Here is an 18,730-nt window from a genome sequence, read left to right as displayed (position 1 = left end):
CGCTGGACTACATTTCCCAGCATACCCCACAGCTTCCCGCCTTCCTTCCGGCCCTTTCTCAGACCCGGAACTACAATTCCCAGGGAGCGTGGTCCCTGCGAAATGCTGGGAGATGCAGTTCTCAGTTCTGCCTCCATGTTACGAAAAAGAAGTGAAGGAGAAGGAAAAAGGGAACGAATGTGCCAACCCACCGAGGTTAGGCCTAGATAGGCTAGATCACCTGTAAGATTATACTCTTTTCGCCATCCCCGTTGCCACCATCTCACACCAGAACTAATGTCTCAGATTCCTTCTGGACTCCCTGCAAACCTGAGGACGGTTTGGCAACTTGAATCCAAATGTAAAATGGGCATAATACTTGACCCAGCTTCATTATTTTTAAGAGTTTACCTTAAAAAGATAATCAATTTGGAAAAGATGAATGCACAAGGTTATATGAGGTTATTGATTATAAGAGGAAGAAAAGTCCATCAATAGAGGCTGATTAAATAAAGTATATATACAAACAATGCAGTACTAAGTAGCCATTTAAAATAATAGATATAAATCTATTTACTGACATTAAAAGCTATTCACATTTTATTCTCAAGGGAAAAATATTGATAACAACAGCATGTTTAGAATTGTCCAACTTACATGAAGTTTGAGATAGTATTCTATAATCACAGATTTCAGGGAAAAGGGTCTAAAAATATTATCTGGAGGAAAGGGTATCAGATTTCAAAAAATTTTTATTTTCACATTGCCTAAATTGTTTAAAAGCACATAATTTTTTAAACTATAAGACTATTTTCAAAAATACAATTTCAACTCCAACAGCCTTTCTTTGCTGCCTAAAAGCTTTCCCTGGCTTCCTATTGCCCTCAGTAATAACCCAAGAGTAGGCCTGTCTGGTTTTTCTTGTGAGCTCAACAGTTCCACTATTAAATAACGGTCACTTAAATATCATAAAAGTTAATTTAGTAGGGAGAATTTTCTGTTTTCATTGGTCTCTTCTCAAATGTTTCCTTCTGGGCTTCCCACACCCATTTCCACTCCTTATCTCCTATTCATTCTTGAAATTCGAGACAAAGTCCTACCTTCCGTAGAACATATTTTAGGCACACTGATTTTCCTTACATCTGAATTCTTACAGCAGTAGCTTCCAATCTGTGGGCCAGAGATCACTTTGGGGAGGGGAAGTAGGCGGGGAGGAACAGTTATTATAAAGGGTCTACAAAAATAAGTAAATAAATAATTTTTAAGAAGGGTCTACAAAGTTCTACTTAAAGTATTGTCTATAGACTGAATAAGTTTTACACTAAAAAAAAAATTCCCCTTCTGTGTCCAGCTCTCCTAAAATATGGAATATGGTATCAAATGATCTCTGATTTAGCATAAATCTTGTACTCAATGACAGTGTTTTAGATTTCATATGTCATTATTCCTCGGTGTTGTGCAAGAAACACGAGAACATTCAAGCTAGCTAGCCCACTGGAGAACTAGCTAGCCCACTGGAGAACTACAGGCCTGCTGGAGAAAGCCCAGGTTGCCAAGATTATTGCTTAACAGTCCTGCTGCAGCCAGTCCTTCAGCCTTACCCCACGAAAGTCTACTTACACTCCTATCCCTTAGAACTCACTTTCTCCAAATACATCAAGCACTGTTTTTCTCAAACTGCATATCTCGTTTTTTCGTCCTATTTGTCCAGCCTTAAAATCCCACTCTCACTCCCCAAAAATATACTACTTCTCTTTAGTCTGAGAATAGTTAAGAAAAGTTCTTAGGACATGTTGGCTATATCCCTTCCCCTCTCTGAGTTTCATTGGCCATCCCCTCTTCTAAAACCTTTCACTCCTTCTTTTCCCTTTTTCTCCAACTGCCAGAAAGTGGGGGCTGGGTAATCAAAATTAGAAAGAGTCTGGTCTGTCCTAACAACAAAGGATTATCTGAGTTAGGAGAATAGGTATGAGGAAGCTTACTGGACTAGGAATCTGGAAATTAGATCCTGAATTAAACTTTGTATGGACATGCTAGATGACTTCAGTGTTTATATCTGTAAATGGAAGAAATGATTCCTGCCCTGTCACCTGAAAAGATTATTAGGAAAATCCAAAAAAACAACATATATGAAAGTGTTTTTGAAGATTGTAAAATGCTAATTATAGTCCAAACCCTTCATCTAATTTGAGAATTCTTTCTCCAAATCCCTACTATGTCTTGGCATGTAAACTCTTTACTCAGAATTATACCATTATTAATGAATTTATTGAAGTATTTAAGGAATTAACTCCACTAAAACCATGTAGTTCCTTGATAAATTTTCTATATAGCACAGTTAAACAATTTCTAACTTTTCTAGATTTTTTCTATATTGAATTTTCATCAAGCTATATGCTTTTCTCTATCAATTTTACAAGAAAGATTTGATTCATCAGTTATCCTTATTGATTTTTAATGATTATTGCTTCAGCCGTTATGAAATTTCTAGTCATTATTGCCACCAAGTTCATCTTTTCCTGGGAGCAATTTGAGCCATTGTCAGTTTTATTTTGTGTTGATTATTTCTACCAAGGGGAATTTTCCCAGGGGTCAACTTTGCCATGTTCAGGGTTACCAACAAAGAAGGGATCATTCAGTTTGCTTTTCCATCCACGATAAATTTTTACCACGTGTATTTTAGCCACTGTCAGTTTTATTTTATGTTGATTATTTCCTACCACATCCAATTTTTTTCTGCAACCCAAGTAAAACAAACTCAGAGTCAAAATGACAGTGTCAGAACACTATCCTTTGCCTGTTACTGTCTGATTAATGACTGTGAGATGGTTTTTTTCTCACCTATGTTAATGAGCTGGCTCTCTCTCAAAGCATCTCTTTAAGAGCCTTGGCACATTTGTGGGCTGGAGTGTTACTTTAAGAATTGCTTTAGAATTGCAGGAAAATGGACATTAGAGACTGTGTTATGAGAACTGATCTTTAATGAGCCAGGTGCTGTGCTGGTGTCTAAGATCCATTATCTCATTTAATCTTTCAGCCTAAATGTCCTTCGCATGACCATTTTATGGTAAAGGAAATTGAGACCCAGAGAGCGGAAGGCCAAGTTAGGATCAGAAACCAGACCCTGGTGTAATTCTGTTAGTGCAATTTGAATGATCCTAAGTTCCAAAGTTATCTAATTTTTGAGTTTAGCTAAGATATGAAAAGAAAAATATATGCATGTAAACAAAGCATTCTCGAAGAGGTTTTTGTGACAGCAAATGAGACAGAGTGTAAAAATGTTTTGTAAATGACCAAACACTGGGCAAATGAACCATTTGTGATGAAAGCTGTTATATAAACGTGTTATGGCAGCTAGACAGAATGCTAGAAAATTAATAACACACTACTAACGTTCAATAGATTGGTATCAAATGCCCATCATAATATTTAATTCTAGTAGCCAATATAAAAGGAATAAGATTGCATCCTGCCTATCATTTAAGACCTAAGTCAGGCATCAAGAAGCCTTTCCTGACCCCCATTTAGGTTAAGAGCCCACTTATCTCCCACAGCCTGCTAACATTGTCATAGTTATTATCTATTTACTACCTTCAGGGAAAAGAACCAAGGTGATCTGGTTCCTCTCTGTGGCCAGTGCTCAGTTCAGTCCAGAGCTTCTCACAGGGTAAGGCTTCAGAAAATGGTGGTCGAATTAATTAATCAATTAACATGACAAGTATATAGACTGTATAAATAATCAAAATGATAAGGAAAAAAAACCAATAAAGCTGAAAAAATTTTAAACAAGGGAAAATTGTACATTAAATAAAGTTAAGAGCAAAAGTAAATCACAAATTAATCTGCACGAACTGATTACAGCTACCTAAGCTCCCATGCAGCAGCAGCAGTATAAGGAAAGAGTTTTGACGTCCTCAGTTCAAATCCCACCTCAGCCAGGATTGGGCATCCTCAGTCAAGTCTGTTCCTCTCCTTCACCTTTTTCCTTGTCCACAGAATGGCTGGCCTTGCAGAACTCCCAGGGCAGAGAAGAGAGCTAATTAAGGTACCAGATACTTTCCATGCTGTGAAGAGCTGACAAAAGCGAGAGTTGTTACTAACAAATGCCAGAAAAGAACTGGGAGGTAAGTTTATGTTAGGGAGGATCCTTTACATAAATTGTGCTGCTCAAATGCATAAACTTAAAAGTAAAAAAGGCATACCAAATATAGTGAGTTGAATTGTGCCTCCCCCAAAAATACAGGCATACCTCATTTTATTGCACTTCGCTTTATTGTGCTTCACAGACGTTTCGGTTTTTTACAAATTGAAGGCAAGACCCTCCACCAGCAAGAAGTTACGACTTGCTTTATTGTAGTGGTCTAGAACTGTAATCTCCGGCATATGCCCATATGTCCAAATCCTAATGCCAATATCTGTAAATGTAACCTTACTTAGAAGTAGGGTCTCAGCCTTTAAGAATATCAGGATGAGAGTCATCTAATGAGCGCTGTTTTTATGAGGGAAGAGAGAGGAGATTTGAGACAGAGAGACCAAGGGGAAAGCCATGTGAAGGTACAGGCAAAGATCAGTCATGCACCCCAAACCAAGGAACACTAAGGATTGCCAGCAGCCTCCTGAAGCTAGGATAGATGCACGGAGGGATTCTCCCTCAGAAACTGTAGAAGGAACCACCTTGCCAATACCTTGATTTCAGACTTCTGGCCTCCACAACTGTGAGAAAATAAATTTCTATTGTTTGAAGCCACCCAGTTTGTGGCAAGTTGTTAAGACAGCCCTAGGAAATTAATACAGCAATTTAGCTGGAAACCCAAGTAATCAAATCATCAGCAAATATTTCAAGTCCTCCAAACAGATTCAGAGGAGCCTATTTTGGGAAATGTTTATCAGTTCTATTTAATTTGTCATCTCTAACAGCAGCTATGGAAAATTGGTGTTAATGTCCATTGTCTTCAAATCTGTGCCTTTTCTCTTTTTAACACTTACTGCACTCTTAGTTCTTGCCCTGTCTCTTGAGATCGCTCATATTCGGAATTAGGTGAAGAACTATGGTGTCACACAAACTGCATAGACATGATGAAGACAGATCTGGGTTCATATCCCAGCTCAGTCACCTAGAACCTATGACATTGGGAAAATCATTTCTCCTTACTGGACCACCATGTCTTCAATTGGATACTTATTCATTATAATGTTTGGGGCTTGGAAATGTGTGTGACCTGCTCTCTGGATGTGAAGGAGGAATAGCATATGGTAGACAGAAGTAAATAGCTATCCACTAAGCATGAAAGGGGACTTTCCAAATATTTTTCTAAACATAAGACCCCAGATCCTTTGAGAGAGAAGGAATCCAAATAATGACCAGAAATTAAGTTAGCTTTAATTTGATTTAAATTAATAAAGTAATATGTCATTTCTTACTTCTCTAAGTTTGTGGAGTAAGATTCATACCTACTACATAATCAACAGAAAAAATAAAACCGACAGCAGCTAAATTGCACACAATGAAATTACTTATTGACTAAAATCTGATGGAAAAATAAAACATCTTCCAGACAAAATGTAAATCTGTAAAATTTCTCCAGGAAAAGTGAACTTGATAGAAGATAGAAATAATGATCATAAAACTGACAATGGCAGAGCTTTAATTATTAAACTGTGATATGGATGTTTTAAATTGACAAATCATCATTATAAAACTTAAACAGAAAATTATTTTTCAGATGAAGATAATTATAGCTCAATTTAAATGAAAATGGATTAAATTGGAAATAGATTTAAAGGCTGTGTAGAAAAATCAAAGGTATTGAACTGACCCAATGGCATTTGTTCTAGGAAATATTTTCTCAGTGAAAAGTAATCAATATGACATAATTTTATCTAAAAATCTGTATTGAAAAACACAAGACAAAAACATCCTTAGGGGCCAAACAGTGGGCCAAATATCCTGGCCTCTCTGCTAAAGCTCCTAGAGAAAAATAGAAATGGAGACTAGGCCAGGTCTTTGCTGATCTACATTTTACCGAGGATATTTCTCTGGTTCTTCCATTCACAAAAATTTTCATTGTGTGCAATTTCACTGTTGTTTTATTTTTTTTCTGTGGATCATGTAATGGTCAGTGCTCATGTAGTAAAGGTTCCTGCGTTAGGGCCCTAGTACTTAACATTCTCTTTGTCCATTCATTGCTCCATCTGTCCACTCAGTAGTTAGCTACCAAACACCTACGCAGTACTAGGCCCTGGCAGAGGAATCAGGTCAAGCCCCTGCCCTCAAATAATGACAGTTTTACTTCTTTTTTCTAATCCTACACTTTTTTTTGTTATTTCATTGGGGAGGACCTCCAGCACAATGTTAAATAGAAGTGGTGATCGTGGGCACCCTATTCTCATTCCCCTCTCAAGGGAAAAGATTTTTATATTTCACCAGTAAGTATGATGTTTGATATAGGGTTTTTGTTCATGTAGTTTTTCAGATAAGGGAAGTTCTCTTCTCTTCTTAGTTTGAAAAGGATTTTATCATAAATGGGTAGTAACTTTCATCAAAAGATTTTTCTACATCTCTTGAGATGATCCTGTGATTTTTCTGAACTTTACTCTGTGAGTGTGGTAAATTATATTGATTAATTTTCAAATGTCAAATGTCAAATCTTGTATTCCTGGAAGAAACACCAATTGGTTGTATAGTAGTATCTTATTTATAGAACTTTGGATTTGTTTTACTGATTATTTTTATTTTTTTTTAATTTTTGCATCTTGCTTTGGCCTGTAATTTTCCTTCCTTGTAATGTCCTTGTTAGGTTTTTATATCTAAGTGTTGCTGACCACATAAAATAAGTTGAGAAATATTACCACTTTTTCTGTTCTCTGGAAGCAACTGAACCTGGAGTTGTCTTTGTGGGGAGATTTTTTTTTTTTTTAATGAAAACTTTAATTTCTTTAATAGAAATGGACTACTCAGTTTTCATATTTCTTCTTGTGTCAATTTTAGTAGGCTGTGATTTTTTGTTTGTTTGTTTGTTTTTAGGAATTCACCCATTTAATCTGAATTTTCAAGTTTGTTGGGATATAATTATAATAGCCTCTCAACTTTCTGATGAATGCAGAATCTGTAGTGACTGTACTCATTTCTAAAGTGATACTTGTGTCTCCTCTTTTATGCTTTCATCAGTCTTGCCAGACGTTAATCAATTTTAGTAGTCTTGTCAGAGAATTAACTTTTGGTTCTTTTGATCCTTGTTTTCCATTTTATTAACTTTATTATTTTGTTCCTTCTACTTTATTTAGATTTGATTTCTGGATGTTTTTCCTAACTATTTGAGGTAAATATTTAGATAATTGATTTTCAGCCATTTTTTCTTTCCAATATATACGGTTAAAGCTACAAATTTCACCTAAGCTTGGCTTTAGCTGCTTTCCACAAGTTTTGACATATCGTATTTTCATTATCATCTGATTCAAATATTTTCTAACGTCTATTGTAGTTTATTTTTTTGACTCATGAATTATTTTGTAGTATACTGTTAAATTTCCAAATACTTTGGGATTCTCCAGTTTTCTTTTGTTTTTGGTTACTAGCATAATTCAATTGTGGTTACCGAGCATATTCTATATGATTTCAGTTCTTTGGAATTTTATTAGACTTACATTATATCCCAGAAGATCAATAAATTTTCCATGTACATTGTCATACTGAACTCCTGGAAGTTCCTTGAATACAGATTTTGCTTTTCCTTGCATGATCTTTTTGTCTAAACCATGTGTCACAAACTCAAATACCTACATTAGAAAGGGACAGAGAGAAGCCTTTAGACTCCAAAACTTGCACAGACAGGAAATAGACTGAAAAAACTACTCAGCTACAAACACAGGCTACCTTTCATGAAAAAGTAAGGATGACTCAGGGGGCAGAACCAAGAACCACAGAGAAGTATTCCCAAGTTGGGGAACTGCTTAATTTCAGAATCAATGTGTGCCCTGCTTGAGTTTAGAATTGCTATGGACCAGTAACTTCTATGTGCTTCCTGTTTTCTCCGTTTTTGAATAGAAAGGTTTATAGCAGTTTTCCTAGGCTTGTCCCACCATGGTATGTTGGATCGGTAGAGAACAGATAACTTGTCTTTCATTCAAAGATGTTTTGATAAAGCAGAACTATCATTGATGAAAATACTTAAGGAATTACTCCCAAGAAGCCTCATTTGCATCTGAATTTGACTAAAATAGTGAAATTCTGGATGAAATCCAGAAAAAGTTGATGCTCTGATGGGATGCAACTTTTGAGGGCCTTGGAAGAGGGTAAGGGTATTTTGCATGTAGAAGAGATATAAATCTTTAGGGTCAAGAAAGCAGATTATGTTAGCCAGTCTGCAATATGGCCTGCAATAATTCTTACCTCCTGATATTCACACCTCCAACAGAGTGTAACTTCTGAGATGAGGTAATAAAACGCTTTGTGGCTTCTGCCTCATTTTCTCTTAGATCACTTGCTTTGGCAGAAGCCAGCTGCCATGTCGTGAGAACAGATTCACATTATGAGGAACTAAGACCTCCTGCCAACAACCAAGCTTCCTGTCAAGCCTTCAGATGACTGCAACCTCATGAAGCCCCTGAATCACGTAGTTAGGCCACACTTCTAAATTCCTGACCACAGAAAATATGTGAGACAATAAATGTCTATTGTTTTAAGCCACTAAGTTTTGGGATAATTTCTTATGTAGAATAGATCATTTATACTACTACTTGGACTGCTTATGCTTGAACTGTTAAAAAAGATCTATCTGGGGGGGAAAATGGCATACATGAAAGAGGCTCTGTTCATCCCTCTGGTGATCAAATCAAAGTTGTGATGGAAACAAGGAGCAACAGAAAGGAAAAATCGCCTGGGATGAACAAGCCATACAACTACGGAGAAATCCAAGAAATCACCCTGTAACGGCAGAAGGTCAGATGGGGTGAGGACGCCGGGCTGCCTAGTATCAGGTGGCTGAGTGAGACGGAGGCTGGGGCAGCAGCAGACTCCTCTTAAAGGGGCTGGGTCCGCGAGCAGATTTTTGCAGTGATGGACCTGCTCACTCTGAGCACCAGTGCCAATTCAGCTGTGTGCAGGGGGCACCAGAAACTTACAGGGAGACATTGTCGGAGTGAGGGACGAAGCGAGACTCGCTCTGTTCAGAAGTACCGGCGGTATCCATTGTTCCCTGTTGAGCCCTCCTCACTCCCAGTGCATGGACACAGTGCCGCCATACCTGTGACATCATCAAACTAGATAACAGAGGTCACTCTGCCCAGAGGATTCCTTGAAACCCCGCCTCCACCAACTCACGGCCCCACCCAAGCCACATCCAGGTATAGCCTCAGCGAGTCAGATGCTCCTTCCTGAGCAGCACCTAGATTCACACTGGAGGCAGCTGGCCTTGGTTTAAGCACAGCATCTGTGGATTGTTTGCTGAATCTTAACAGGTGGCCCCAGAAAGGCAGGGGCTTGGGCTAAATTTGGCCTGTAGCTGAACCCCTCTCAGGACTGTGCCACTGGACACCTACTTCACAAATCCACACTAATAAGACCGGGAGACTTAGGAGCTCTGCTTAGTACATAGAAACAGACATACAAAGGCAGCCAAAATGGGAAGACAAAAACGCGGAAATCACATGAGAGAACAGAACAGAGATCCAGATATAATGGAGTCAAGTAATCTAACAGATGCAGAGTTCAAAACACTGGTTATAAAGATGCTCAATGAACTTTTGGGAAGTGGAGATAAATTCAGTGAGAACTTCAACAAAGAGATAAAAAACATAAAAATGGAAATGGAAATTATAAAAGGGAACCAGTCTGAAATGAAGAACACATTATCTGAGATGAGAAGTATATTAAATGGAATAAACAAAGTGAATAAAGAAGAGGATAAAATGCCTTATCTAGAGGACAGGAAAGCCAAGGACACTCAATTTGAATGGCAAATAAGATGCCAAAACTACAAAAATAATTTAAGAAGCACATGGGACACTATTAAGGGTCTAAATATGCATCTGATTGGCATAATTGAAGGAAAACAAGATGTTGAACAGCTGTTTGAAGATATCATAATGGAAAATTTCCTTAACCTGGTGAAAGAAATGGGCATAAAAACCCAGGAAGCTCAGAGAATCCCCCAAAAAACAGAAATACAAAGAGGCCCACACCAAGACATATCAAATTAAAATGCCGAAGGTTAAATACAAAGAAAGAATATTAAAAGCAGCAAGAGAAAAGCAGATAGTTACCTAGAAAGGAACACCCATAAGACACAGCTGATTTCTCAAAAGAAACTATGCAGGACAGAAGGGCTTGGCACAAAATATTCGATGTGATGAAGACCCACTCTTGGTTGTAGGATCTACAACCAAGAATAATTTATCTAGCAAAGCTATCATTTAGAGTTGAAAGACAGATAAAGAGCTTCCCAGACAAAAATAAGCTAAAGGAATTTATCACCACCAAGCCGGTATTACAGGAAATGTTGGAGGGACTTCTTTAAGAAGAAAAAACATGTATCAAAAACAGGAATAAAGAATAGTAACAACTACATTCCTATTAATAAGTACCTCAAATGGAAAAGAATTACGTGCTCCAACAAAAGATAGATGAATAGAAAGGAAAACAAGACCCCTACATGTTGCCTACAAGAGACTCACTTCAGATTAAAAAACACACAGACTCAAAGGAAAGGGATGGAAAAGGTATTGCTTTGATAGACCTAGAAGGTCTTTAAGTCATACAGAGAAAGATAAACACCGTAAGATTTCACTTATATGCAGAATCTAAGGAATAAAAAGAACAAACTAATCAAAAACAGACTCACAAATACAGTGGACAGTTTGGTGTTGGATAGAGGGGAGGGAGTTTTGGGGGTTGGGAAAATGGGGTGAAGGATTAAAAAAATACAAATTAGTAGCTGATGGATGGTCATAGGGATGGGGAGCACAGCATAGGGAATGCAATTAGCATTGATACGTTGGCTAGGTGGAGAGTCAGGGGAGAGAGGGAGCAATTGGGGTGATCATTTTATGAACCATATAGGTGTCTAACCAATATACTGTATACTTGAAACTAATTAAAATAAATAAATTTTTTTAAAAAGAACTATTTAGGTCCTGTAAGATCATTGCTATAACAGTTGAACTTATATTATCACTAATAAAAAGCTGCCTCTCTGTCTGAGACATTTCTTGAATACCACAATGCGTCCTGCCACTTCACCTAGCTATCTCCCACTCGTCCTCCAGGACTTACCTCAGCTATCTACATCTCTAAGAAGCCTCCTGTTTTTAGGGATAGAGAGCCCTTGCATTTTCCTCTGCAGTAGCACCGACCACTTTGAGTAGTGACCAACTATGTCTACATCTGTCTTCTGTAGCAGGTGATGAACTCCTTGAAGGCAGGACCCCAGACACAGAGCCAGGTATGGAACAGGTAGGGAGAGTCAGCAAGTTGATTGAATGAGTTAGGAAACAGCTTCTCATCCCTGAGAGCCTTAGTGACTTTGGAAGACTTCTGTGAAATGGAACTCCTGTACTTGTGAGATCTTCAGGGACCTTAGAGGGAAACTCAAAGGACCCTTAGAGAACTCCTTTCTTAGTCTCACAGCCAACTCAGAAGACGGACATCTCTTAAGGAGACTTTCAGGAAAGTTTCAGAGATTTGTAGTTGTAAGCAACAAAAACATGACAAAATATTCTGGCTGATTTAAGGAAAGGAATTTATTAAAGAATGTGGGAGTAAGCACATTAAAAGATGCTCAACTTCATTAGTCATTAAGCAAATGCAAATCAAAAGCACACTGAGATACTACTTCAAACTTACTAAGATGACTAATAATTAAAAAGACATAATAACAAGTGTTGGCAAAGATATAGAGAAATTGGAAACCCCATACATCGTTTGTAGGAATGTAAAATGGTATAGATCCTTTGGAAAACAGTCTGTCAGGTCCTCATAAAATTAAACATAGAATTACCATGTGAGCCAGAAATTTCACTACTAGGTATATACCCAAGATAAATTAAAACATATGTACACACAAAAAATATGTACATAAATGTTCACGGCCCTATTCATAATAGCCAAATTGAAACAACCCAAATGTCCAGCAACTAATGAATGAATAAACAAAATGTGGTATATCCATACCATGGACTGTTGTTTGGAACAAAAAGTAATGAAGTACTGATACAACATGCTACAACATAGATGAAAACATTATGCTATGAAAAACTATTCAGAAAAGACTATATATTATATGATTGTGTATTATAATAAAATATATTATATGATTACACTTATGTAAAATGTCTGGAATAGGTAAATCTGTAAATACAGATAGTAAGTTAGTGGTTGTCTAGGAATGAGAGAGGGTTGAATTGTGTTCCCCAAAAAGATATGTCAAAGTCCTAATTGCTGGTACCTGTGAATGTGACCTTACTTGGAAAAAGGGTCCTCGTAGATATAATTAAGATATAAATTAAGATAAGGTCATACTACAGTGGGGTGGATTCTTAATCTAATATGACTGATGTTTTTATAAGAAGAGAAAAGAAACAGACACACAGAGGAAAGAATGCCATGGGAAAACATGAAACAGGGGAGAATGTCATGTGATAACAGAGACAGCAACTAGGAGTGATGCACCTACAAGCCAACGAACACCAAGGATGGCCAGCAACATGAGAAGCTAAAAGAAAGACACAGAGCCTGCAGAGAGAGCATGGTCCTGCCAGCACCTTGATTTGGGACTCCCAGCTTCCACCACTATGAGAGAATAAATTTCTGTTGCTTTAAGCCACCCAGTTTGTGGTACTATGTTATGGCAGCCCTAGCAAACTAATATGGAGAACTGGGGGGAAATGGAGAGTGACTGCTAAAAGCTTTCTTTTTGGGTTGATGAAAATGTTCTAAAATTGACTTTGATGACAACTGTGGAAATATACTCAAAATCATTGAATTGTTTATCGAGATTATCTCAATAAACCTGTTATATTAAAAAAAAAAAAAAAAGACTATCGGGGAATTCACAGAATCAACAGGAAAACCAGGAATGTACTCCAAATCATACAAAACTGGTCTGGAGAGAACCCCATGGTTGCTTTCTTCACACTAAAGCCACTACAGACTTTTTAAAATTATTATTAAATGAAGCAGGTCCTTTTTTTAAACTTGATGTATAATTTACATTCAATAAACCATACCCATTTAACATGTATAGTTTGGTGAGTTTTGATAAACATGTATATCCTGTGTAACTACCATCACTATCAAGATACAAAATAGTTCTAATACCCAAAAAAGTTTATTTGTGCCCATTTACAGGGATATCCCCTTCATCTCTAGCCCCAGACAACTACTTATCTGTGTCCTGTCCACTTCCTAAGCCTGGTTCTCTAACCTTCCCATCAATCTGTGAACCGTCCAACACCCTTCTAATAAATTCCTTTTCTTTAAGTGAGCCAGGATTGGTGTCTGTGTTCACAACCAAGCATTCTGGCTAATAAAATAGGGAGAGAGCTACTATGGAGGAGACAGGAGAAAAGTAACTCAGAGAAAACATACCTACTCTGAATCCATTTATATAAACTTCAAAAACAAAAGGAAACAACTAATGTATTATTCAGAGATATATCGCTATTTGGTAAAACCATGAAGAAAACCAAAGACATGTTTGTGATAGTCTGGATTATGGTTTAGCACATATTCACTGTACCTCCATCCACTGTGAAAGGACTGTAATTCCCACCCCATAGAGGTTGGGCTTGGGAGTATGACTTGCTTTGGCCAGTGGAATGTTAGTGGACATGACATGAGCAGTGCCTGAAATGTGCTTGTGCTGTTTGACATGGCTCTCACACTTTGGTGAGCTTCCAGAAGACTATGCCCCAGGTAGACACTGATCCAAGCATAATGAGAGACACGTAGATCAGACTTGGATCCATTCTGCAGTCTGGAGCCAGACCCAGCCAAACCACAATCTGAAGCAGAGCCACCCCACCGAGCCCAACCTAGGTTAGTGCAAAGCAGTTAATCTGCGGACCATGAGCATGAGATAAATTTTCATTGAGTTGTGAGGCAATACATGACATTTTTATAGCAATAACTGACCAATACTACAAGCAATAGCAAATTCAGGAAGAGAAAGGAGGGGATGTGATCAGGGCCTCGAAGTGTTAGTAATGCTTTATCTTTCAAGCTGAGTGGTGGGTTCACAAGTGTTCATTACATCTTTATTCTTTAAACTATACACATCCATTATATGCACTCTGTTATTTCTACTTTTTTTTTTTCACAGTTAAAAAAAAAAGATAAGGGAGAAGTTTGGGGCCATGGCCTATAACAAACTTTTATGTGCTTGAAAGTGGCTGGGTGGCTTTAAAGGACTGGTACAAAATGAGGGTGGAGGGGGCTGAGAGGAGTGGAGTACAGATGGGTAAAGTAAGTGCAAAATGGATAAGACAGTGGTTGGATCTGGGTGGTAGAATATTAGGAGATTTTATTTTCTTCTTTATCCTTCTATGGATTTCCCGAATTTTCTACGATGAAGATATACGACTTCTGTAATAAAAGAAAGGGGAAAAAAATGTAATGGCAGATACAAGTGGTCACTTTCCAATAGGACTTCTCTATTTCTTCCCTGTTGATAGGATGAATCGTGACTTTTCCAAGCCAGCCATGGTGATAGTTCTCATCCCCTGCAGTTGATTTAGTGGAACCTGTGTGCCCCAGTTCTGACAAGTGAGATGAAAAGAGAAGTCTCCTGGTGGAATTTTAAGAAAAATTTCCCTTCCTGATAAAAATGAAAAGAGAGAGAGACGAGGGGGAAGATTTTGTATATTGTTGTGTAACGGTGTAATATTTAGATCTGCAGCAGCCATCATGCAGCCTTGAGAGAGGATGTTGCCAAGGAGCGTGGCTGAGGGGAGAGATGTCAAGGTCCTAGGTGACAGGTTGAGCCACTGAGTCAATCTAGGGACTGTTCTGCTGACTTTCTGTTAAGCAAGATTATAAAACTATGGCTTACGTCACTTTCAGTTAAGAAGACTCAGTTACAGCCAAAAACATACTAATTGTCACATAATATTTTTTTAAATGTGAGGAAGGACATATCTGAATAGTCTTAGAGTCTCGTTTCCTCTCCCGAGACAGCCAGCTCAGCACATCTGAATTAGCCCAGTGGTATCAGTCAATGGGTTCTAGGGGCTCCCTCTAACTAGGCCACTTCCTCAACAGGGGAGCTTCCAGTGTGACGCAGTGACATACCTGTTCCCTCCCCATATCCACTCTATTTAAAAATTCCTTTGTAAGTTATAGAAATGTCTAATCACTGTTGTACACCTGAAACTAATATTATATTGTATATCAACTATAATTGAAAATTTTTTCAAAATTTCCTTTTTTTAAATCATTCATGTCAGCAAAATATGTTACTTCTTCATTTTGGCATTACTGGAACAGGGCCCTTTCTACTGAGACTCTGGCCACGGTGCAGTGGGGTAATGAGAATTCTAGAGACTGCTTGTGCCCTACTTCTCCTCTTTTATGTTTCCCCCTATTATGCCCTATTTTATATTTGCACTGCTGAGTGGGTCTAGTGGTATGTGTCCCATAACCTCCTTCATGACAAAGTGTTACACAAAGAGGAAACGTTAATTAAGGTAGCGACAAAATAGACATAAACTAGAATTGGCCAATGTCAATATTTGCTAACTTAACTACCTCTGTCTTTTCAACCAGACTTGCTTCTCAAGCTGCATGCTGGGTAAGGCCCCAGGTGTGATAAGTGGGAGGCAAGGCCTACAATGCTCAGCAATACCCTCTACTCCTGGAGACCCCCCTAGAGGATCCACTTTACATGGCCTTTAATCTACCAGGTCTCGTCTCAAGAAATCACCAATTTCTTCCACCTCCCGAGAGAGTGAGCTTTTAATAACATAAGTCACATCATGTCATTTCTTTGTCAAAAACTCTCCACAGCTTTCTATCACACTCAGTGTATGTTCACTTCTGTCTTCCTTTCTGCACCTGCTCACATGTGGGAAGGAGAAACTCCAGAGAAGCAGGGCTTCAGGCCTTCTGCTGTAAAGGCACAACCAGGGGCCTCTCAAATACTGTGTCCTAAGAATGCCAAGGCAACAATCTCTAGCAGCTGGTTGTTTTTCAGAAGACTTCAGCTGCCCCCTCCTCCTCTCCATTCTAATCTCCGCCCCAAGAAAGTGAGGTGGAAATCATCTTCCAGACTCGAAGGTAATTTTATAGGTGCTACCCAAGCCAGGGACTGTCAAGTCACCTTGGCCAGAAGGGTTGCTCTAAAATTCCAGCCCACAACGGAGTCCAATTTTTCTAGTTCTTCGCCTTGGCAAAAGCATTGTAAAGACCTGTACTGACTTGGGTGCTTGGCTTGGGTGCAGCAACCAAGTATGGCCACAAGGGGATAGTCACGTATCTTCCCAATCGCAGGGGTTTGGCTTCAACCAAACAGCTCAAGATATTTCTGTTCTACCCTGATCAACAAGCACAAGGGCCACTTGGAGATCTGTGGGTGCCCTGGTGAAGAAGGCAAATAACTTGATGTACTTTTAAAATGACATTCTTGAAAATTTGTTCGAATGTATTTAGTGGAGATGAAACTACTTTTCTGTTAATAAATACAATATATGTAAATAAAAAACATTAACTTTAAACACATATATGTACATATATGTATATAAAAACACATGTATATACACATATGCATGTACATATACATATATACATATATATCTCCTTGTGGGTAGCAACTAGGAGAGGGCATGAAGAAGGCAGTTGTTTCTTGATCTGGGTGCTAGTTACAAAGGTTTGTTCACTTTATGAAAATTTCATCAAGCTGTAGTATTATGATTTGTATACTTTTCTATATGTATGTTCTGTTTCAAGAAAAGTTGATAAAAAGAATCAATGGTAATAATAAGTCAATTAAAACTGTACTCTTTGAGTTCAAAATAAGATTTCTTTTATGCCCTGAATGCGGCATAAAGTTTTTTGAGAATTCATGGGAAATATACTCAAAAAGTTCAAAATTCAAATGATACAAAACAGTGAATAAAAATCTCTCTCCCATGCCTGTTCTTCAGCTGCTCAGTTCCCTCCTGTAGCAGTTATCTTTTATTGTGCAATAAATTACCCCAAAACTTAGTGGCTTAAAGCAACAACCACCTTATTTGCTCACAGTTCTGTGGGTCAGTAATTTGGGCTGGATCCAGAGGGGCAGTGGCTGGTCTCACCTGGATCGAATCATGCTACTTCAGTCCTTTGGCAGATGGGCTGTGGCTATAAGGTTTAAGATGGCCTCACTCACATGTGTGGCTGTTCAGGCTAGCTGTCTGCTGGGCCTCTCTTTTCCTGTGGTCTTTCATCCTCAAAGAGGCTTCTTTGAATGGTGGTCTCAGTGGCAGCAAGAGAAAAAGAATAAAAGCTGCAAGGATTCTTAAGACCAGGCCTGGAACTCTGACATCATTTCAGTTGCATTCTATTGGTCAAAGCAAATTACCTAGCCAGAAAGCCATGGGAGTGGGGGAGCACAGACTCCACCTCTTGACGGGAGGAGCAGCAAAGTCACATTGCAACAGGCCATGCATACAGGGAGTGGGAGGAATTTGTGGCCATCTTTTGTAATCTACCACACCTTCTGTGGAAGTCTTTCTTACATAGCCTTCAAGAAGTATTTTTTACATATTCAAATAAATATATATGTGCAAATATATATATAATATAAGAATTCATGTATATATATGCAAATGCTTCCACTTCAAGCTAGAAACCTGAGAGCCTTTCCTAAATTTTGCCTTTCCCTTAGGATTTACACTCAGTCCATCAGGAAGTTAATTAAAATCTCCAAAATGCATGCAAAATCCATCCATTTCTTACCATCTCTATTGCTACTTCCCCTTTCCAAGTCACTTCCATCTGCTGCCTGTTATGGTCTCCTAACTAGTCTTCCTGCCATTCTTCACCCAGCAGGCAGAGTGAGCTTTTAAAAACATAAATCACATCAATTCAACTTTTTGGGGGGAGGTCAAAAACTCTCCGAGAGCTTCCATCACACTCAGTATGTTTGCTCCTGTCTTCCTCTCTATATTCTCATATCAGTCCCCCTTCTTTGTTCACTAAGGCTCAGCCTCTTTGCTCTCAAATAAACCAGGTTCTTCCTGCCCCACGGCTTTTGAACTAGCTGTTCCTTCAATTTAGGCTGCGCTTCCTCTTGGAGTTTAGCTCCTTCTCCTCCTTCATGTCATAGCTTAGACATTATCTTCTCTAGAAGGACTTCCCTGACCAGCACTCCCCCTGTCATGTACACTGTAATTTCTATTACAACATGCTATTTCCTTTGGAATTTATCATATTATCTTGCTTATTTGTTGGTCTTCCTATATTTTTCCTCTCTCTTCCTTCCATAATGGAAGAACTTTGTGTTTTCATTAATGGATCTCCTGGACATAGCACAATGTCTAGTCTATATAATAGGGACTCAATAAATATATGTGAACAGAACAGAGAAGATTAAAGAGGACAGGGATGTGATATTAAACTCTGTGATATAATAGAGGGAAGGCCTTGACTATGGGAGACTAGAGGAAGCTCAAGGCTCAGTTTGGGGGTTCATGACTCGATAATTAAATTTCAATAATATTGGTTTCTTTTTTAATCGTATCTATTGCCAAAATACGTACCATCTCAGGGCTGTCTCATCAC

At 38.4% G+C, this 18,730-nt stretch overlaps 1 long non-coding RNA gene across 1 annotated transcript; it reads left to right on the top strand.

Moving 5' to 3' along the window:
* Positions 1-42: 42 nt before the first annotated feature.
* LOC105303642 lies at positions 43-8,669 on the top strand. The gene is made up of 3 exons (XR_896923.2): positions 43-195; positions 3,976-4,103; positions 8,455-8,669. It is a non-coding gene; the product is annotated as an uncharacterized LOC105303642 (long non-coding RNA).
* The last annotated feature ends 10,061 nt before the right edge of the window (positions 8,670-18,730 follow it).

The sequence above is a fragment of the Pteropus vampyrus genome, unplaced genomic scaffold, assembly GCF_000151845.1.
Source record: "Pteropus vampyrus isolate Shadow unplaced genomic scaffold, Pvam_2.0 Scaffold311, whole genome shotgun sequence".
Lineage (NCBI taxonomy): Eukaryota > Metazoa > Chordata > Mammalia > Chiroptera > Pteropodidae > Pteropus > Pteropus vampyrus.
The sequence above is the reverse complement of the archived record's forward strand: the minus strand, read 5'-3'. Positions and strand labels throughout refer to the sequence as shown.